This window comes from Triticum aestivum, chromosome 1B, assembly GCF_018294505.1.
Source record: "Triticum aestivum cultivar Chinese Spring chromosome 1B, IWGSC CS RefSeq v2.1, whole genome shotgun sequence".
Lineage (NCBI taxonomy): Eukaryota > Viridiplantae > Streptophyta > Magnoliopsida > Poales > Poaceae > Triticum > Triticum aestivum.
The window spans coordinates 252,817,036-252,836,146 of NC_057795.1; positions in this window are offsets into that span (position 1 = coordinate 252,817,036).

Here is a 19,111-nt window from a genome sequence, read left to right on the forward strand (position 1 = left end):
TGAGCTGTCTGCAGATTTTGGGGTTAGTCCCACTTTTACCATTGCAGATTTGAAGCCTTATTTCGGTGAGGAAGATGAACTTCCGTCGAGGACGACTTTATTTCAAGAAGGGGAGGATGATGAGGACATTAATACAATTGTTACAACCACAGCCCCTACTGCTATATATACTGGACCAATTACTAGAGCTCGCGCACACCAATTAAATTATCAGGTACTTTCGTTTCTTGGCAATGATTCCAATGTTCATGAGAATATGATGCTGTCTAAATTGGATACATTTGTTTTGCTTACAAATGAAGGGCCTAGCTTGTAGAAAGATGAACATTGGAGCAAGAACAAGCATGGAGATGATGGCATGCGCAAGGGGAACAAGAACGGAGTTACAAGTGATGATTTCAGGACTTTGAAGCCACCATAATGGGTGCATGAAGCCTTGAACGAAATATACAAGATACCACTTCAAAAATTTCGTCCCGAGGCTATTCTAGGTGTTGCGTCACCTTATTATTGGGCCAGGCCCATGTAATTTCGAAATACATAGGTATAGGCTATTTTTATAGTCTGTATGTGTGGGGAAACAAGAGATAGGGTTGATTTCGGACCCCTCCACCAAGGGCCACAAAATTTCCCCCCTCTTCCCCATATATACAGCCCTTAGGGCACCGTTTAGACTTTGGGTTTTTTTTAGATTAAAGTTTGCCATAGCTGCAACTTCGCGTACTTTGTTTGTGTTCAACGACCAGACAAAGGCGTCACAGAACCCCACCTTGATCAATAAAGCTTTCCTCTTATATTCGCAATATCCAGATTGCAATCTTAGTTTCTTGCTTATTCTTCGTTTGCCTGCAGGAAACAGACCTTCGTGGTCAGGTTGATCGTGCTTCGGCGTGGTCAATAACCCCTTGGAGTTGGTTTAGCTGGAATATTTAAGGAATATTGGAGCAAATATTCCATAAAAATCCTCTAGTACTAGGGAAAAGCTTATAGGCAGACACTTACTAGTAGCGCGGGTTTATACCCCTCGCTACTGCTACTTACTAGTAGCGCGGGTTTTTACCCCTCGCTACTACTAAGTTGATAGTAGTAGCATGGGTTTTTACCCCTTGCTACTACTAAGTGATTTCCACCGTGCCTCCCGAGATCAGCCGTAGTAGTAGCGCGGGTTATAAACCCACGCTACTACTAAGTTGATAGTAGTAGCGCGGGTTATAAACCCCACTCTACTACTAAGTGGTCTCCACCGTGCACCCCGGGACTTGCCATAGTAGTAGCATGGGTATAAACTCAACGCTACTATTATCAACCCACTGACACATGTATAAACATAGCTCATGGAGGCCCAATCCCAGATCCACACACTCTCTCGATTTCACTTCTCCCTCCCACCTGCGAGGCCCTTCCTCGCCCACCGCAACTGCCGGCCTTGCACCTCGACGTCTCCCTCAAATTCGGCGACCTCCTCTTCCACTGTAGCCCCTCCTTCCTCCTCCTCCTCCTCCTTCGTTGCCCCTCCTTCCTCCTCCTCCTCCTCCTCCTCCTTCACTGCTGGAATGAGAGGAAGATCCAACAGAGCGCCGCCCATGACGGTTGCCAGATCTCTAATGAACGCAACCCATGGCGTCATCTAGGGTTTCAGCTCCAACTCCGGCGGTCACCGGTGAGTTGCTGCACCTACTCCTCTCTATCTCTCTCTTCCTCTTCTAATCCTTGTCTCTTTTTTTGTAGCAGCAGCAAAGGAGAGGTGTGGAGAAGAGTTGGATGGGGAAGCACCATCACCATGGACGACTTCATCCCCTCCAGGATCAACATCGACCATGCATGAAGAGGACGATGACGCCTAGCTAGCAGCAGCAGCCATGGCTGGAATTTATTTTTTTAATTCCTAATTAGTTAGCAGTAGCGAGGGTGCAGACCCTAGCGCGGGTGATATCCATGCTACTACTAACGAATGTAGTAGTAGCGCGGGTGGCACCCACGCTACTACTACCAGTTAGCTGTAGCGCCGTATCAGTAGCGCAGGCACCTGCTCTACTGATATACCTAGCACCCGCGCTACTGATATACCTAAAACCAACGCTACTGCTTGGCTTTCCCCTAGTATTGCTCAGGGAGTTTCAACTCATTTGGAGTTGTGCAGAATAGGTAGCTTGACGTAGCTTTTTCAGATCCAGATTTTCAACTGCCAGAATTCTCCCCCTTGGTGCATACCTTGCATATTATGAAAGAAAAGGCATTAGAATTACTCCAAAAGGCATTATTATATAATAAAACAACATAAATAACAGTAAAGAAACATGATGCAAAATGGACGTATCAATCACACACATCTTGTTATATTGAACCGTTTCTGTTATCTTGGCTCAACGCAAACAGTTCATCCGAGTGAACTGTTTGCCCTCTATCGCACACACCTTGATCTGGTTGGCTGTTTCTTTTGTTCCGCCTAATCACAAACAGTTCATCCAAGTGAACCGTATGCCGTATATCGCACACACCTTCATCTGGATGCCTTTTTCTGTTCTTCTGCCCCATCGCAAACAGTTCATTGAACTGAACCGTATGCCCTGCATCGCTCACGTAACTAAAATATGAACAATGTTTGATGCATCCGTCATTGCAAACGTTTTGCACCTTTTTTGACGTTTTTTACATCTTTGCTTGCTATTATTGCATCGCACATAGTTTCGTCGAAGGGTCTCTAATCGTAGTGTCGCGTTAGCAGCATCCTGCAGTAGTGTCGCGCCGCATGGTTGTCATCGATCTCTTCCCAACCTCGAGCTACCCGCCATCTGCCCTTCCCTCAGCGATCGCCGATCTCTCTCCCTCCATAGGCAACAGTGCTCCCCTCCATCAGCGGTGCCCCCTGAAAATTACCAATTTGACCCTTAGTCCCAGTGTTATATTTGGTTATTTACTAAAATCTCCTTTTGGTGGAGAAGGTTGGATTGTTAGTGTAGATGATTTAGAAGATATAATTGGTGGGCATGTATGGTTGGGTTTTATTTATGTATCTGGCGGAATTTAGCATATTTTAACCAAACACACACAAATCATTTACCTATAACGATTCATCTTATGAAAAATCAATTACACCAAAGTGTTTCCAAAGGCGAATCCACTCTGAATTTGATAAATGTATTGCTTGTGAAGTATGTGTTTGCGTATGTCCGATAGATCTACTGTTGTGGATTGGAGATTTGAAAAGGATATTAAAAGAAAACGATTGCTTAATTATAGTATAGATTTTGGAGTTTGTATATTTTGTGGCAATTGTGTTGAGTACTGTCCAACAAGCTGTTTATCAATGACTGAAGAATATGAACTTTCTACCTATGATCGTCATGAATTGAATTACAATAAAATTGCTTTAAGTTAGTTACCAATCTCCATAATGGGAGATTACACAATGCTCCTCTCCCTCGGCGGTGCCCCCGCCGCTCCTCTCCCTCGGCGGTGCCCCCTGCTGCTCCCCTCCCGCGGCAACTCTTGCCACTTATCCCCTCCTGTCGGAGGCATGGACTTCTACTTCCCTCTATCAGAAGTTCATGTTGCAGCTCCCCTCTCTCGCGCCTCTCCGATCTGGCCTCTCTGGCCGCCGGATCTAGCCAGGAGGGGCAAAAGAGCTCGTCGGTCGTGTCTGACCGCCCATGCCGTCTGTGTCAGGATGTGGGTGGGGCAACCTCGGGTAGAGCGGGGGAAGGAAACATGTAGTCTTTGATTTGAGATTGATTAGAACTCACACAGGCTTAAATTCTGAAGCTAATGGAATAGAATCAAAACTAACCCTGTTCAGATTAGTACACAATTAGGATTTCTAGGGCTAAGGTAGTCATCACCTTATCTTTCCAACTTCCTCGGATACTTTTGTTTGAGAGTGGAATCTAGGTTCAAATTCACTTATTATCGACTTCTTGTACAACTTAACCATATCATGTGAAAATAATTAGACCATTTTCACTGTGCAATATGTGCCTTTATTCAGAATGTTCCATCTTTAACACTTTTGATGATCTTTAAATCTTTGAGTGTCATGAGCAGAGATGACCATAAGTCCATAACAATGGAATGGATAAATAAAAAGCTAAAATAGTTGTTCTCTTCTTAAACCCTAGTTCTATAGTGTTCTTCTCTTATTTACTTGTGATAAAGTCAGAAGTGTGTTATGTTTAACCAAAAACTTATTTATAGCATGCTCTAGCTATGGAAATTAGACCTACCTAATTACACAAGGATTGTGGATTGATGTGACGCCCTCGATTCAATCGTACGCTAATCATACACGCAAATGTGTACGATCAAGAACAAGGACTCACGGGAAGATATCACAACACAACTCTAGACACAAATTAAAATAATACAAGCTTTATATTACAAGCCAGGGGCCTCGAGGGCTCAAATACATAAGCTCGAATACACAAGAGTCAGCGGAAGCAACTATATCTGAGTACAGACATGAGTTAGACAAGTTTGCCTTAAGAAGGCTAGCACAAAAGCATCATCGATCGAAAAGGCAAGGCCTCCTGCCTGGGAGCCTCCTAACTACTCATAGTCATCGGCGGTCTTCACGTAGTAGTAGGCACCCTCAGTGTAGTAGCAGTCATCGTCGAAGGTGGCGTCCGGATCCTGGGCTCTACCATCTGGTTGCATCAACTAGAAAGAAGAAAGAAGGGGGAAAAAGGGGTAGCAAAGCAACCGTGAGTACTCATCCAAAGTACTCGCAAGCAAGGAACTACACTACATATGCATCGGTATCAATGAAATGGGTTGTATATGCGGACTGAACTGTAGCATGCCAAAAGAGAAGGGGAAAGCATAGCCTATCGAAGACTAGCATCTTCAAGCAGCTCCAAGCATCTTGCAGCGTCAGAAGAGATAAGAGTAGCATAAAGTAAAGTAGTAGTAGTGTTATCAACCTCGGCCAGATATCCTTTCTCGACTCCCTGCGAGAAATCAATCCTAGAGCCATACTATCCAGTTCTCATCTCCATTTCTCATATCCATTTCTCATCTCAAGTATCCAGTTCTAGTTGTATCGATCGGGATACAACTCCAAGTGTCCGTTGCCGTAGGACAGGCTATCGATAGATGTTTTCTTCCCTGCAGGGGTGCACCAACTTACCCACCACGCTCGATTAACTCCGGCCGGACACACTTTCCTGGGTCATGCCCGACCTCGGCCAAACAATAAGACGCAACCCAACCTAGGCTAAATAGAGAGGTCAGCACACCGGACTAAACCTATGCCCCCAGGGGTCATGGGTCATCGCGCCGGGAACTCCTGCATGTTGCGAACACGACCGGTGAGCAGACCTAGCTACCTCCTTAAAAAGGCAGGTGCTTAGCAGTCCAACCCGGCGCGCGCCGCTCAGTCACTGACGTCTATTAAGCTTCGGCTGATGCATACGACGCAGAACGCCCATACTATGCCCATGTGATAGTTAGTGCTATCAGGCCAGAGGCCCCTCGGATCAAATATCCAAATCGTAGTGGATTAGGAACGCGCGGTAACAAGCAGAGACTCACGAAAGATGTGACCCCGTCGCCCCGTCTCGAGGACTTGCGGCAAGGGCTAGGAATGCCCGGCCACGCCTCGTAATTATCTCGCGGGCACCCTCCAGGTTAACCTGTCTCCACATCACTCGCGGGTACCCCTTAGGGTCGACCCGCCTTTTCAAGTAACAGTTGTAAAGTCCAAGTATCTGTGTGTCCAAACATCAAGGGGAAAACCCAGGGAATCACCCCCGGCGGATTCCACTCGATGTAATCATCAAGGTGAACGTAAGAGGATCCACCCTCAAGGTTCACACTTGAGGGGTTGCACGACAGAGTCATATCGGAAGTGGTTAAGGTGGAATCACCCTCGATGACCATGACCGAATAACTACACTACCGGGTTAACATCAGAAGTGCTGATGAGGTCTCACCCTCAGCACTCGATAGTAACCCAGTAGTGTCGAGCAACTAAGGGGAAGTGATGTGCAGTGTCGGGGCCTAGTCTTTGATCCCGTTGATAGGGTCTTCGATGATGAAGCAGCGGCAACAAGGACAAGGTGGGGGTCACAGATGGATCACTAACCAACCTATACTAAGTAGTTTAGGATAAGTAGGTAAGGTAACAATAAGCAGGTTACAAAAGTAGGCTATGCATCAGAATAGGAGCAAACGATAACAGTAGCAAAATCTAATGCAAGCATGAGAGAATGGAATGGGCGATATCAGGATGATCGAGGGGGGGGGGGCTTGCGTGGAAGCTCCGCTGAAAGGGAAGAAGGTTCGTCGTCGACGTAGTCGATCACAGGGGCAGCATCAGTCTCCGGGTCTACCAGAGAGAAGAGGGGGCAGAAACAATAAATATAAAGCAAACAAAGCATCATAAGGCATAACATGGAAATACACGGTGTTAGGGGTGAAGTAACACAATGCTAGACGTTGCAGACAGGGAGGGAAAACATCCAGAGGGGTTTCCCCAATGTTTGACGTTTTTTGGACAGATGAAAAGAGAGGGGTCGTGATGCGGAGCATCCATCGGTCATCCCCATTGACCTTCCATTGTCTCACCAAGCACCAAGAGGACCCATGACTAGAGCACAAGCTAGAGCTCTCGAGACCGAGGTGACTTCTCTCCTTAGTGATATCTCATTTGATCCTCTTGAGACATGGCTACTACCTAAGTCCGGAATGTTGTGCATGATTAGGTACCAAGAGGACCCTCCCGACGATGTTCATGAAGATGGTCAAGACACCAAATCCACGGAAGAAGAGAACCAACGGAAGAAGGCGAGAATAGCCTCCAGGCACCGGACATCCGTCCATGGCCCCGGACATCCGGACCCTGGAGATCTACTTGGACAGGAGCCGGCAGAAGAGGCTACAGGGACCGGACATCCGGCGTCCAGCCCGGACATCCGGCCCCCCTCACCGGAATTCCAGCCTCCAGCCCAGACATCCGGAGGCGCCATCCAGGGAGCACAGAAGCTTGCCCCAACAGCCCGGACATCCGGCTGCCTCACCGGACATCTGGCCCCTCCTGAAGCACCGGACATCCGGCCCCTCCGCGCGGACATCCGGCCCCGCCCATCCAGAGAGCCGCAGCGCCAACTCCACCAGCCCGGACATCCGGAATGTCAGCCCAGACATCCGGCCCGTCGCGAGCGCCCGGACATCCGCCCCCCTCCTGCCTGCGTGCAGCACCTCAGGGCCGTGGCCCATGTACCCCTTCATCCTGTAGACTATTTATACTCCCCCTCCACCTATGTTCTAGGGTTAGCATTGTGATAGATCATTTGAGATAGAGAATTGCTCATCCGTACCGGATCTACTCCTCGTGAGGGACCACACCACTTCGGAGAAGATCCATCCGGATTCAAGGCCTCCATCCGGAGAAGACAATCAAGACCTCCTCACGGAGAAGAACGGTTACTCTTCTATCGTCCCTTGTTGACTTTGGATCTTGTGTTACTTTGTGCCTCGATGATCTAGCACTTGTATGATCAAATTCGTGTCGGTTGAGTGTTTCTCTTTTTTTTTCCCTCGTGATTTCCCTCATGTTCTTCCGTGCGTTCTTCGTGTTCCCCGTATGATCCACTCCAAACGTGAAAGATCGGCCCCATAGGGTTCCGCCCTACATCATCTTGGTATCATGAGCCACGTTGATCACGTTTTTGGAGCCCCTACCCTGTGTTTTCTAGCTTGATTTTGTTGTTTTCGTCCTAAATCTAAAAATCCCCACCAAAAATAGCCTCAATTTTTTTTGTGATTTGTTGGTGTGATGAAGTTTTGTTGGATTTGATCCACGTATCTGCTTCGCATCGAGTGGATCTAGCTTTTCCCCATCTCTCCCGCGATTTCCATGCACCAATTCGTCCGAATTTTGCGCCGGAGTTGCCCTTTTTACCGTGGAGTTCATCGTGTCCGTCCCCGATCCAGGAGCCCGGACATCCGCCCGTGTCCACCGGACATCCGGCGTCCCGGACATCCGGCCCCTGGCAGCAGCAACTCCATTCCCCCGCGCCCATTTCCGCCTAGTTTCGCCCAATTTTGCCCCGGTGCCCACGCTTACTTCCGCATACCCCCACCGCTTTCCACAAGCACCACCACCGTTCACCGCTACCTCCTACATCGATTTTGACACGTCTGGGTCTTTGAGATTTTGGGTTGTGGTTCCCGTGTCCTATTGTGTTTCGGCTATATGGGTACGGTTCGACGTCAACATCACCAACGCTCATCTCCATCGACTACTCATCATCGCCAAGGACGGTAACTTCGACGACATCTTTGTCATACCTTGCAATTGCATTGATACCCACATGGCCTTACTTTTGCACAGCTTACCCATCAAGACTAGCCATGAGTATTGAGGGCAACGTGACTTGTTCACGTTAGTGATCATACTCCATAACATACATACCATACCATCGTGGTGCATATCTTGGCATCAACTTTTATGTCACAAAGTTGTCATCGCATACACAATTGCTATCTTGGTTCGTGAAGTTTTGCATGCGAAAAGAGCTCAAAAGTGAAAGAGCCACCCAGGCTTTTAAGCAAAGAGGAAAGATAAGCAAAGATCTTATAAGCAAGAACCATAGCATCATACTACATTAAGATTGTCATACTCGATCATCTTGGATCATAGCACCAAAATACCATACCTATAGCATACTTGGGATAGAGGTTGTTGCATTTTTGCCTAGTAGGTTGTGCACAAGTTCCATATCTGCCTATTGTGCAATCGTGCTAGCATCTCTTGTGTATTGTGCAATAAGAGCATTTTCATGGATTCCACATTTTGGCTCACTTTTGGTTTGCACAATCCCACTTATCTATTTGCGTGTGCGTTTCCGTGTACCACTAGTTGCTTGGTCTACTTGTTGCATTTGCAAATTTGTGAATCTTTTCCAACATTATTGAAGCTCACTTACAATTGCATCAAATTTTGTGCCACCATCCTAACCAAGCTCCACCATAAGCTTTTATTTGTGTAGGTGTGAGAACTGACAAGAATTGGTACCAATAGTGCTATTTCATTGTCCGCATTTGAGTGAACTTGATTCATCGTCAACATCGGTCAAGGTACATTGGTATAAGTTCTTCTCCTTCTACCACTCACATTTTTTCTTGGAATGATGGATAGGCCAAGTACTTCTACCAACCCACTCTTCATCGAGCAAGACAACGACATGTCATCATACGTCACCAAGAGCCGCCTCTTTGGTGCACAACGAGCGTTGCATCAAGAGCAACAAGCTATGACCGACCGCATTGACAACCTCGCCACCGACTTGCGACTCTCCGAGCAACGTACCAAGGACTACTTCGGCATCAAGCTTGACACTCACAAGCAAGAGAATGATGCAAGGATGGACGAGATCTGCGCCTTGTTGGTGAACCGTTCTCCTTCAACTTCTTCATACTCAAGACGGAGCCGCTCAAGTCGACACACCGACGACTCCTTCTTCGGCTCAAGTACACCATCATCAAACACTCTTCGACGAGCCGCGCATCAAGACCGTCATGCATCTCGCAATCTGCTACATGACAAGCATTCACAAGAGCAAGTTGATGAGCAAGAACTTCGTCCTCCACAACATCAAGTTGCGTTTGCTCAAGCTCAAGAACGAAAACGACAAGGGCACCAAGAGGAAGAACGAGCGCGTCTACACCAAGAGTAACAAGACGTCGAGGCTCAACGTCTTCAACAACAACAACGTGAAGCGCAAGCTCTTGAGGCGCAACGTGCCCTTCAAGAATCAAGTCGAGCCATCGCCAACCGCAATCGCGAACGGTGCAATCAAGAGGAAGCCCTTTGAGAAGAAATCCAAGAGAGGAACTACCAATCGCGAGTGCAACGTCAAGTTCCTCAAGCTCCTCCACAATCTCGTCAAGCTCCACCTCAACCTCAAGTTCAACAAGAGCAAGTTGATCATGGACTTCATCCACGCCAAGAACAACATGAGGATGATTACCTTCCATGTCAAGGGCGTCATCATCACCATCGCCAACAACACAATGAAGAGCAACGCTACGGCAAGCTAAAATTCACCATGCCCAAGTTCAATGGAAGCAATGATCCCGAAGAATACCTCTCATGGGCATTGAAGGTCGAAAAAATCTTTCGTTTGCACAACTATGAGGAAGAGAAGAAGATTGCTATGGCATCACTTGAGTTCCAAGACTACGTGCTCATATGGTGGGAACAAGTCCTTGAGCGCCGACAAGCAAGAGGTGAACCTCCAATCACCACTTGGGCTCAAATGAAGGAAGTCATGCGAGCATGTTTTGTGCCCACATACTACAACCACGATCTCTTCAAGAAACTCCAACTCCTCAAGCAAGGAACAAAGAGTGTTGAAGAATACTACAAGGAAATGGAGATAGCCATGATTCGAGCCAATGTCACGGAAGATGATGAGCAAACTATGGCACGATTCTTGAATGGACTCAATCATCCCATCAAGAAGATTGCCGACTTCCAACCCTACTCCAACCTCATTGAGCTCGTGCATCGAGCTACAAAGGCGGAACGTCAAGTCCAAGATGACTTCAAGTACGCCAAGTACTCGTCTAAGACCTGCGGCTTCTCCAACAACCAAGCTTCAACAACTCCTCCAACCTCTACATCAACCAAGCCTTCTCCAAGCAACGAGGACAAGTAAAGTTATAAGAAAACTTCGACTATCTCAAGTCGTCTTCCTCCTTCAAGCAACTTCAAGCCGCGTGCTTCATCATCTACTCCAACCGATGAGACCGTCAAGAGAAGCTCCTTCAAGTGTTTCACTTGCGGCGGCCGAGGCCACAAGTCCTATGAATGCACCAACAAGCGCACCATGATCCTCAACAATGATGGAACCTATGAATCCATGAGTGATGAGGAGATGGAAGCCCTTGAGCAAGTGGCCATGCACCGGCGCGTGAATGAGGATGAACATGATCAAGTCTTTTGTGATGAGGATTCGAGCCCCACTCTCGTTGTTTCCAAAGTCTTGACTCTTCAACATCAACAAGAAGAAGACCAATGATTCCACATCTTCCATGCAAAGGCCAGCATCAAGGGAAGGTCAGTCAAGGTCATCATCGATGGAGGTAGTTGCCACAACTTGGAAAGTGAAGAACTATGCCCCAAGCTTCAATTGGTCAAGATGAAGCACCCGCACCCCTACAAAGTCCAATGGCTAAGTGACTCCGGCACTATACGAGTTGAGGATATGGTCCAAGTCTCCTTCAAAATTGGTGCATATGAGGACACTTTGGAGCGTGATGTCGTCCCAATGTCCGTTTGCCACCTCCTTCTTGGTCGACCATGGCAATTCGACTGTGGTGTCATCCACAACGGGCGTACCAATCACTATAGCTTCAAGATGAAAGGGAAGGAGTATGTGCTATGACCTATGTCTCCTAGTCAAGTGATTGCCGACAAGCAAGCCACCCATCATGGAGAGAAGAGTGAGAAAGTGATCCACCAAAAAGTGAGTGAGAGCCACAAGCCAAACTTGAGCGCCTCTTCGCCTAGAGAGAAAAACCTAGTCCTATTTGCCCCCAAAAGTGAGATGAGAGAAGTGTGTGAGAACCCATCGAGTGTTATGCACTTTGTCCTTGTGTGCAAGGATGGGGAACCAAAAACTAACACCTCTCATGAGCTACCTTTAGTGTTTCAATCTCTTTTGCAGGAGTTCCAAGATGTTTTCCCCGATGAGCTACCTCCGGGTCTACCTCATCTACAAGGCATTGAGCATCGAATCAACCTCATCCCCGGAGCGCCCTTCCAAACAAAGCTACATACCGCGTCAACCCTGAAGAAACTAAGGAGATCCAACGGCAAGTACAACAACTAATCGACAACTGTCATGTACGTGAAAGCCTAAGCCCTTGTGTCATTCCGGTTATACTTGTCCCTAAGCAAGATGGAAGTTTTCGCATGTGCTCCGATTGTAGACCTACAAATGCTATTACCGTTCTCTATAGGCATCCCATTCCTCGCCTAGATGATATGCTTGATGAACTTAGTAGTGCCGCCTTTTTCTCAAAAATTGATCTTAAAAGTGGCTATTATCAAATCCGCATACAAGAAGGTGACGAATGGAAAACCGCTTTCAAAACCAAATTTGGCTTGTACGAGTGGTTGGTTATGCCTATGGGTTTATCCGAAGCTCCCGGTACTTTCATGAGACTCATGCATTTTGTGCTTCGACCTTATATTGGAGTGTTTGTTGTGGTTTACTTTGATGATATTCTTGTATTTAGCAAATCCATGAAAGAGCATCTTAATCATGTTAGGGCTGTTTTGCAAACGCTTTGCAAGGAACGTCTCTATGCCAACATGAAAAGTGCACGTTTGGTGTTGACAAGCTAGTTTTCTTGGGTTTGTCATTTCTTCCAAGGGTGTCCATGTTGATGAATCTAAAATTGAAGCTATTAAAACTTGGCCCCAACCCACCAATTTGCAACAAGTGCGTAGCTTTCTTGGTTTTCCAGGTTTTTGTTGTCGCTTTGTGAAGGATTTTAGCACTATTGCCGCTCCTTTGCATGCCTTTTGTTTGGGGATCTTTGCAATCCACCGCTTTTGATGAGCTCAAGTCTTTGCTTGCTCATGCTCCGATTCTTGCTTTGCCCAACTTTGACAAAACTTTTGAGGTTCATTGTGATGCAAGTGGTATCGGAATTGGCGGAGTTTTGATGCAAGAAAAACGAGCCATTGCATATTTTAGTGAAAAACTCTCCGCCGCTCAACTTAACTATCCCATCTATGACTAAGAATTGTATGCTTTAGTGCGTGTGCTACATGTTTGGGAACATTATCTTAGACCTCATGAGTTTGTCATCCATACCGATCATGAAACACTTAAGTACTTAAAAGGTCAAACTAACTTGAACAAGAGTCATGCCAAATGGAGTGAAATTATTGAATCTTTCCCGTATGTGATCAAGTACATTAAGGGTAAGGAAAATGTAGTTGCAGATGCACTTTCACGAATATGCATGCTTGTCACTAAACTTGAGTTGAATGTTATTGGCTTTAAGCACATAAAAGACTTGTATGCTAATGATCCATCTTTTGCTACTCCTTATGCTAAATGTTTGATGCATACATCTTGGGAACAATATTACATCAAGGATGCTTATCTTATGAGAGCTAACAAACTATGCATTCCCGAGTCTTCTCTTTGTTTGCTCCTTTTGCAAGAGGCTCATGGAGGCGGACTCATGGGACATTTTGGTCGCGACAAGACATTCGCCACGCTCTCCAAGAACTACTTTTGGCCCAAGATGTTCCGCGACGTCTCACGCTTCACCAACCGATGCTCTACATGTCGCAAAGCTAAGTCCAAAGCTCAATCACATGGTCTTTACATGCCTCTTCCTATTCCTTATCAACCTTGGGAAGACATTAGCATGGATTTTATACTTGGTTTGCCTAGAACTCAAAATGGGAAGGATTCCGTGTTTGTTGTTGTGGATCGATTTTGTAATGTGGCACATTTTATTCCTTGCAAAAAGATAGACGATGCTTCACACGTTGCAACTCTCTTTTGTAGGGAAATCTTGAGCCTCCATGGAATACCAAAGACAATCGTCTCCGACCGCGACGTCAAGTTCTTGAGTTACTTTTGGAAGACGATATGCACCAAGCTCGGAATCAAGCTCTTGTTCTCGTTCGCATATCATCCTCAAACCGACGGCCAAACGGAGATGATGAACCGTACGCTCTCCACTCTACCTCGCGTGTTGATCAAGAAGAACATCAAGGAGTGGGAGGAGTGTCTACCCATCACCGAGTACGCCTACAAACGTGCAAGACATTCAACGACCGGCAAGTCCCCCTTCGAGGTCGTCTACGGCTTCAACCCGTTGTCCCCATTTAGGGATGGCAATAGGTACCCATTACCCGTGCACCCTGCGGGTAAAAACCCTATTAAGGCAAGGGTATGGGTCAAAAACATACCCATGGGTACATAAATAGGAAAATTCCATACCCACCGGTTATACTGGGTACGGGTATGGTTTAGTATAACCCACACCCATGTACCCATGTACCCGCATATAATCTAAGAAATAGGCCTTATATATTATTTATCCACATATTAAACATATTATATGTACATAAATCCCACAACCCTAAAAGGACCTCATAATCCATTCATGCTAGGCCGCCGCACCACAATAGCTAGCCCACGAACGAGTATGCATTGTTTCCATGATGTGTTGTTGCTTGTAAATTATTATTATAAGTTGTTGTTTATGACTATGTAATGCTCAAATTGATGTGTTGCAAATCTGGGTAATTTTACCCGCAGGTACCCATTTACCCTGATGGGTGACGGGTATGGGGAAAAATTATACCCGTCAACGGGTATGGGTACGGGTGATGGGTATGCTTTGGGATGATGGTTAAGGGTATAGGGTGGCTCCCCTCATACCCAAACCCTGCGGGTGCCATCCCCATCCCCATTGGACATTCTACCTCTTCCTCTACAAGAGCACACCAACCTTGACGCAAGTGCCCGTGCAAGCAACATCAAGAAGAGCATGAAGATACAAGGCACACCATCGAGCGCCAAGTACAATGACTTGCAACAAAGCTCAACATCAAAAAGCATCCCATGATATTCAACATTGGAGACCTCGTGTGGCTACACCTTCGCAAGGATCGCTTCCCCAACGAACGCAAGTCCAAACTTCTCCCTCGAGCCGATGGACCCCTCAAGGTGCTAGCATGCTACAACAACAACGCTTACAAGATCGACCTACCACGTGACAAGTACAACGTGATCGACATCTTCAACGTCTCCGGTCTCTCCCCGTACCATGGTGATGAGGATTTCGATCCGAGGTCGGATCTTTCCCAAGGGGGGGAAATCATGCGGAGCATCCTTCGGTCATCCCCATGGACCTTCCATCGTCTCACCAAGCACCAAGAGGACCCATGACTAGAACACGAGCTAGAGCTCTCGAGACCGAGGTGACTTCTCTCCTTAGTGATATCTCATTTGATCCTCTCGAGACATGGCTACTACCTAAGTCCGGAATGTTGTGCATGATTAGGTACCAAGAGCACCCTCCCAACGATGTTCATGAAGATGGACAAGACACCAAATCCACGGAAGAAGAGAACTAAGAGAAGAAGGCGAGAACAGCCTCCAGGCACCGGACATCTGGCCATGGCCCCGGATATCCGGCCCCTATAGATCTACTTGGACAAGAGTCGGCAGAAGAGGCTATAGGGACCGGACATCCGGCGTCCAGCCCGGACATCCGGCCCCCCTCACCGGAATTCCGGCCTCCAGCCCGGACATCCGGAGGCGCCATCCAGGGAGCACAGAAGCTTGCCCCGACAGCCAGGATATCCGGCTGCCTCACCGGACATCCGGCCCCTCCGCGCAGACATCCGGCCCCGCCCATCCAGAGAGTCGTAGCGCCAACTCCACCAGCCCAGACATCCGGCACATCAGCCCGGACATCCGGCCCGTCGCGAGCGCCCGGACATCCGGCCCCCTCCTGCCTGCGTGCAGCGCCTTAGGGCCGTGGCCCATGTACCCCTTCGCCCCGTAGACTATTTATACTCCCCCTCCACCTACGTTCTAGGGTTAGCATTGTGATAGCTCATTTGAGATAGAGCATTGCTCATCTGTACCAGATCTACTCCTCTTGAGGGACCGCACCTCTTCGGAGAAGATCCATCCGGATTCAAGGCCTCCATCCGGAGAAGACAATCAAGACCTCCTCACGGAGAAGAGTGACTACTCTTGTATCGTCCCTTGTTGACTTTGGATCTCATGTTACTTTGTGCCTCGATGATCTAGCACTTGTGTGATCAAATTCGTGTCGGTTGAGTGTTCTCTTGTTTTCCCCTCGTGATTTCCCTCGTGTTCTTCTGCGCGTTCTTCGTGTTCCCCATAGGATCCACTCCAAACGTGAAAGATCGGCCCCATAGGGTTCTGCCCTACATCAAGTCGGTTCCATGTTCAGCATGCTAGGGGCATGTGACAGATGAACGGACCGTGTATTCGGATTTGTTGGATTTTTCTGAGCAACTTTCATGTATAAACTTTTTCGATCTGAGCTACGGTCTATTTTCTATGGATTTATATAGATTAAACATTTTCTGAATTTACTGGATTTAAAGTAATTTGAAAATAAATGGTCAAAAAGCTGTGGATACACAGAGTGTACCGAGCTGTTTGCATATGAGGCCAACAATGGGCCCAGTCAACTGCCCAGCCAGCAGTTGACTGGTCAACATTGACTGGTCAAAGGTTGACTTGGGGTCCACCTGTTAGTGACTAGACTTAGTTTAGACTTTAATTAAGTTAGAATAATTAGCAATGGGGGCCGCTAATCATAGAGCCATTTGGCTAATGCAACAAAACAAAAACAAAAACTAACAGGGGCTAATCCCCCGATTACCCAGGCCGGCCAAAACAAGCAGTGGCCCGAGGCCATGGCTGGGGCACGCTCGGCCGCTCCCAAAGGAGCGCTGGTGGCCATCACCCGGCGCATGGGGCGGGGGTGCAGGGCGAGGCCCCTAGGCAGAAGCGACCTGGTCAGAGTGGCCAGGCAAATTCGAACATTTATGCTAAAATTCGAACATTTTAGTTTTATAGTTTGAAGAAAATAATAATTTGACTTGTTATTTGAGTTTTGGGTTTGACTCCGATTTTCATCAAGTGGCAAATTGGCTTAATAAAATATGATGACATGGCACATTGGGGTGAGGTCACTGTAGCTTAATTATCGGGGCGTTACAAATCTCCTCCACTACAAGAAATCTCGTCCCGAGATTTAAGAGGTGGACTAAGGGGGAAAAGTTATGGTTACGAAATTCTAAGGGAACTTCTTTTTCTTGTTGATCTCATTGAAGAGGTTGGTCCATTACGCTGGTGTCTTCTATTTGTGGCATCAAGGCATCATGATGAAGTCGTCATCCTTTCTTTAGAATCTCCATCGTACTTGCGAAAAGAATAAGGGTATCTTTGGGAGAATGGACCTTTGCAAGGTTGAATATCTGGTGGATAACTCAGGGAGTGTGGCAGAAAGTATCTCTCGAGTCGAAACTCAGAGAAATCCTCGAGAGCGAGATACATTTACTTGAAGGTATGAGAAGTTTCAAGCGGGTAGGCAATCATTCGGTCCTAGAATAAAGTGTGAAAGGGGTTCAGAGCAACGGGAATAAGTATTGCGTCTGATACCAAAATAGATCATATCTAGGAAGGCGGCTCTTGATCTACATACGAAGCCAAGCATGAGGTCTAAATTTGGAAACAAGGGTGTAAAGGAGAGTCAGGTTTCGATCCTGTGGAACTGTGGGTTATGGGCCCACCATGTTGGTTAAATATAGAAAGTGCGCTGACATCTTGCACGGTCATGATAGCAAGGCATCTCAGAGGATAGCATGTTAGTTATGTTGGCAACAACATTGGTACCAAGGGCGAGGGATGAAGAGAACCATTTCCCTGCTCGCATGAACGAGGCGGGCCAATAGGCAAAGTTCTCATCCATCGGTGGTTAATGGAATGTCAACAACAATAATAACAAGGTCTTACTGACAAATTGTACACCGAGGTGTTTACCTAAACAGGGAATTATCTCTGCTCAGATAATTTAGATTACATGAAAGGTTAACAAAACAATGGAAAGGAAAATATCATTAGTACATCAATCAGACCAACGGAAAGGAAATGTGTTTATACCCAATTATGAAGAGTAGATATTTCCCATACACGACAGGACAACAAGTAGATAACCAAGCAGATAAAGGGGCGAGAGAATTCATGTTGTTACCCATACAATGGTGTTTGGATAATTGATCAAGAAACATTTAGCATTATATTTCCAATGTTCTTGCTGATGCTCGGAGTACCACACACATGCTTCGGGATAGTGTTGACATGGTCATCAGGGAAAGATCAGACTTCGGATACACAAAGGATCCATCGGAAACAACTTAGAAAATAAGTCATACAATTTCAGCAAGGAAAAGATGAGGGTGTGGTTGACGGGCTCAGCAACAATCCATCGACATGTCAAAAAGGATGTATTTCCAAAATTATATGAACAAGTTTGTGTTGGGGAAGGCAAGAATGTTGTCGATGATAACATAAATCATCGAGGGGCAAGGGTTGTATTTCTCATCATGAAGTCGATTGATATCCTGGAAGAGCTCAGAATGTTGATGAGCACGCACAATTGTCGAGAGATTTCAGGAAGATGTAATCGATCGGCGATGACATCAAGTCAAAGGGATGATGAAGCGAAAAGTTATTGAAACCACGGGTACGACACAAACTCGAAAGCAAGCTTGCTGTTCAAGGCGAAATGGTATGACGAGGAATGTCGACATAAGCTTAGCTCATCGTCGAAAATTCTGTTCCGGGAAGAAGGACATGTTAGCACAGTTAAAATTCAGCATGATAATGACATAGCCGGCCACGCTAGGAATGACTAGAAGGATTATTAAACTCGTAAGCAATGAAAATTACTTAGAGTTATAGAATCGGAGTGCAGAATCGATTCAACCGATTCACTTATTGGTGTCCTCGAGTGATTAATAACTCAGATCCTGGGGGAAATCTGAAATCGGTGAGAAGTAATACTAGATGAAGACTCCTAGGAAGCAACACAGTTCTTTGATATTCTCGAGGTACCGGAGGGTAATACTCGAAGGAATATCAAAATAGAGGTTGCGGAGATGCATTGATCTGCAGAAGACAAGTGATTTAACTTGTCCGAGAAACAGAATTAAAGGGGAACAATCATGGTCAGAACCATGGTTGCCAAGGACCAAACATAGATACCATATGAACTTATTATAAGGGGATTATTATATCACAAGAAGCTTCCATGATAAGTTCCACATTAGGTCCATGGGCATGAACACAAAGTTCAAGGTCAACTCCCACTTCTCCAATGCAAAACCTTTCATTCATTTCTCACTTTCGACGAAGTTGTAGTGTTGAAATTTTATCTGGCATAACACCAGTAGAGTATGACTCGTGAAAACTCTCGGGTTCACATGGATTAAGGAAGGCATAGTTTCAACCCATAGGGGCATCTTGGGAACATATACCACGAACTCCACGAGTAAAATAACACAAGCTCGAAGGCAGAGCATGGT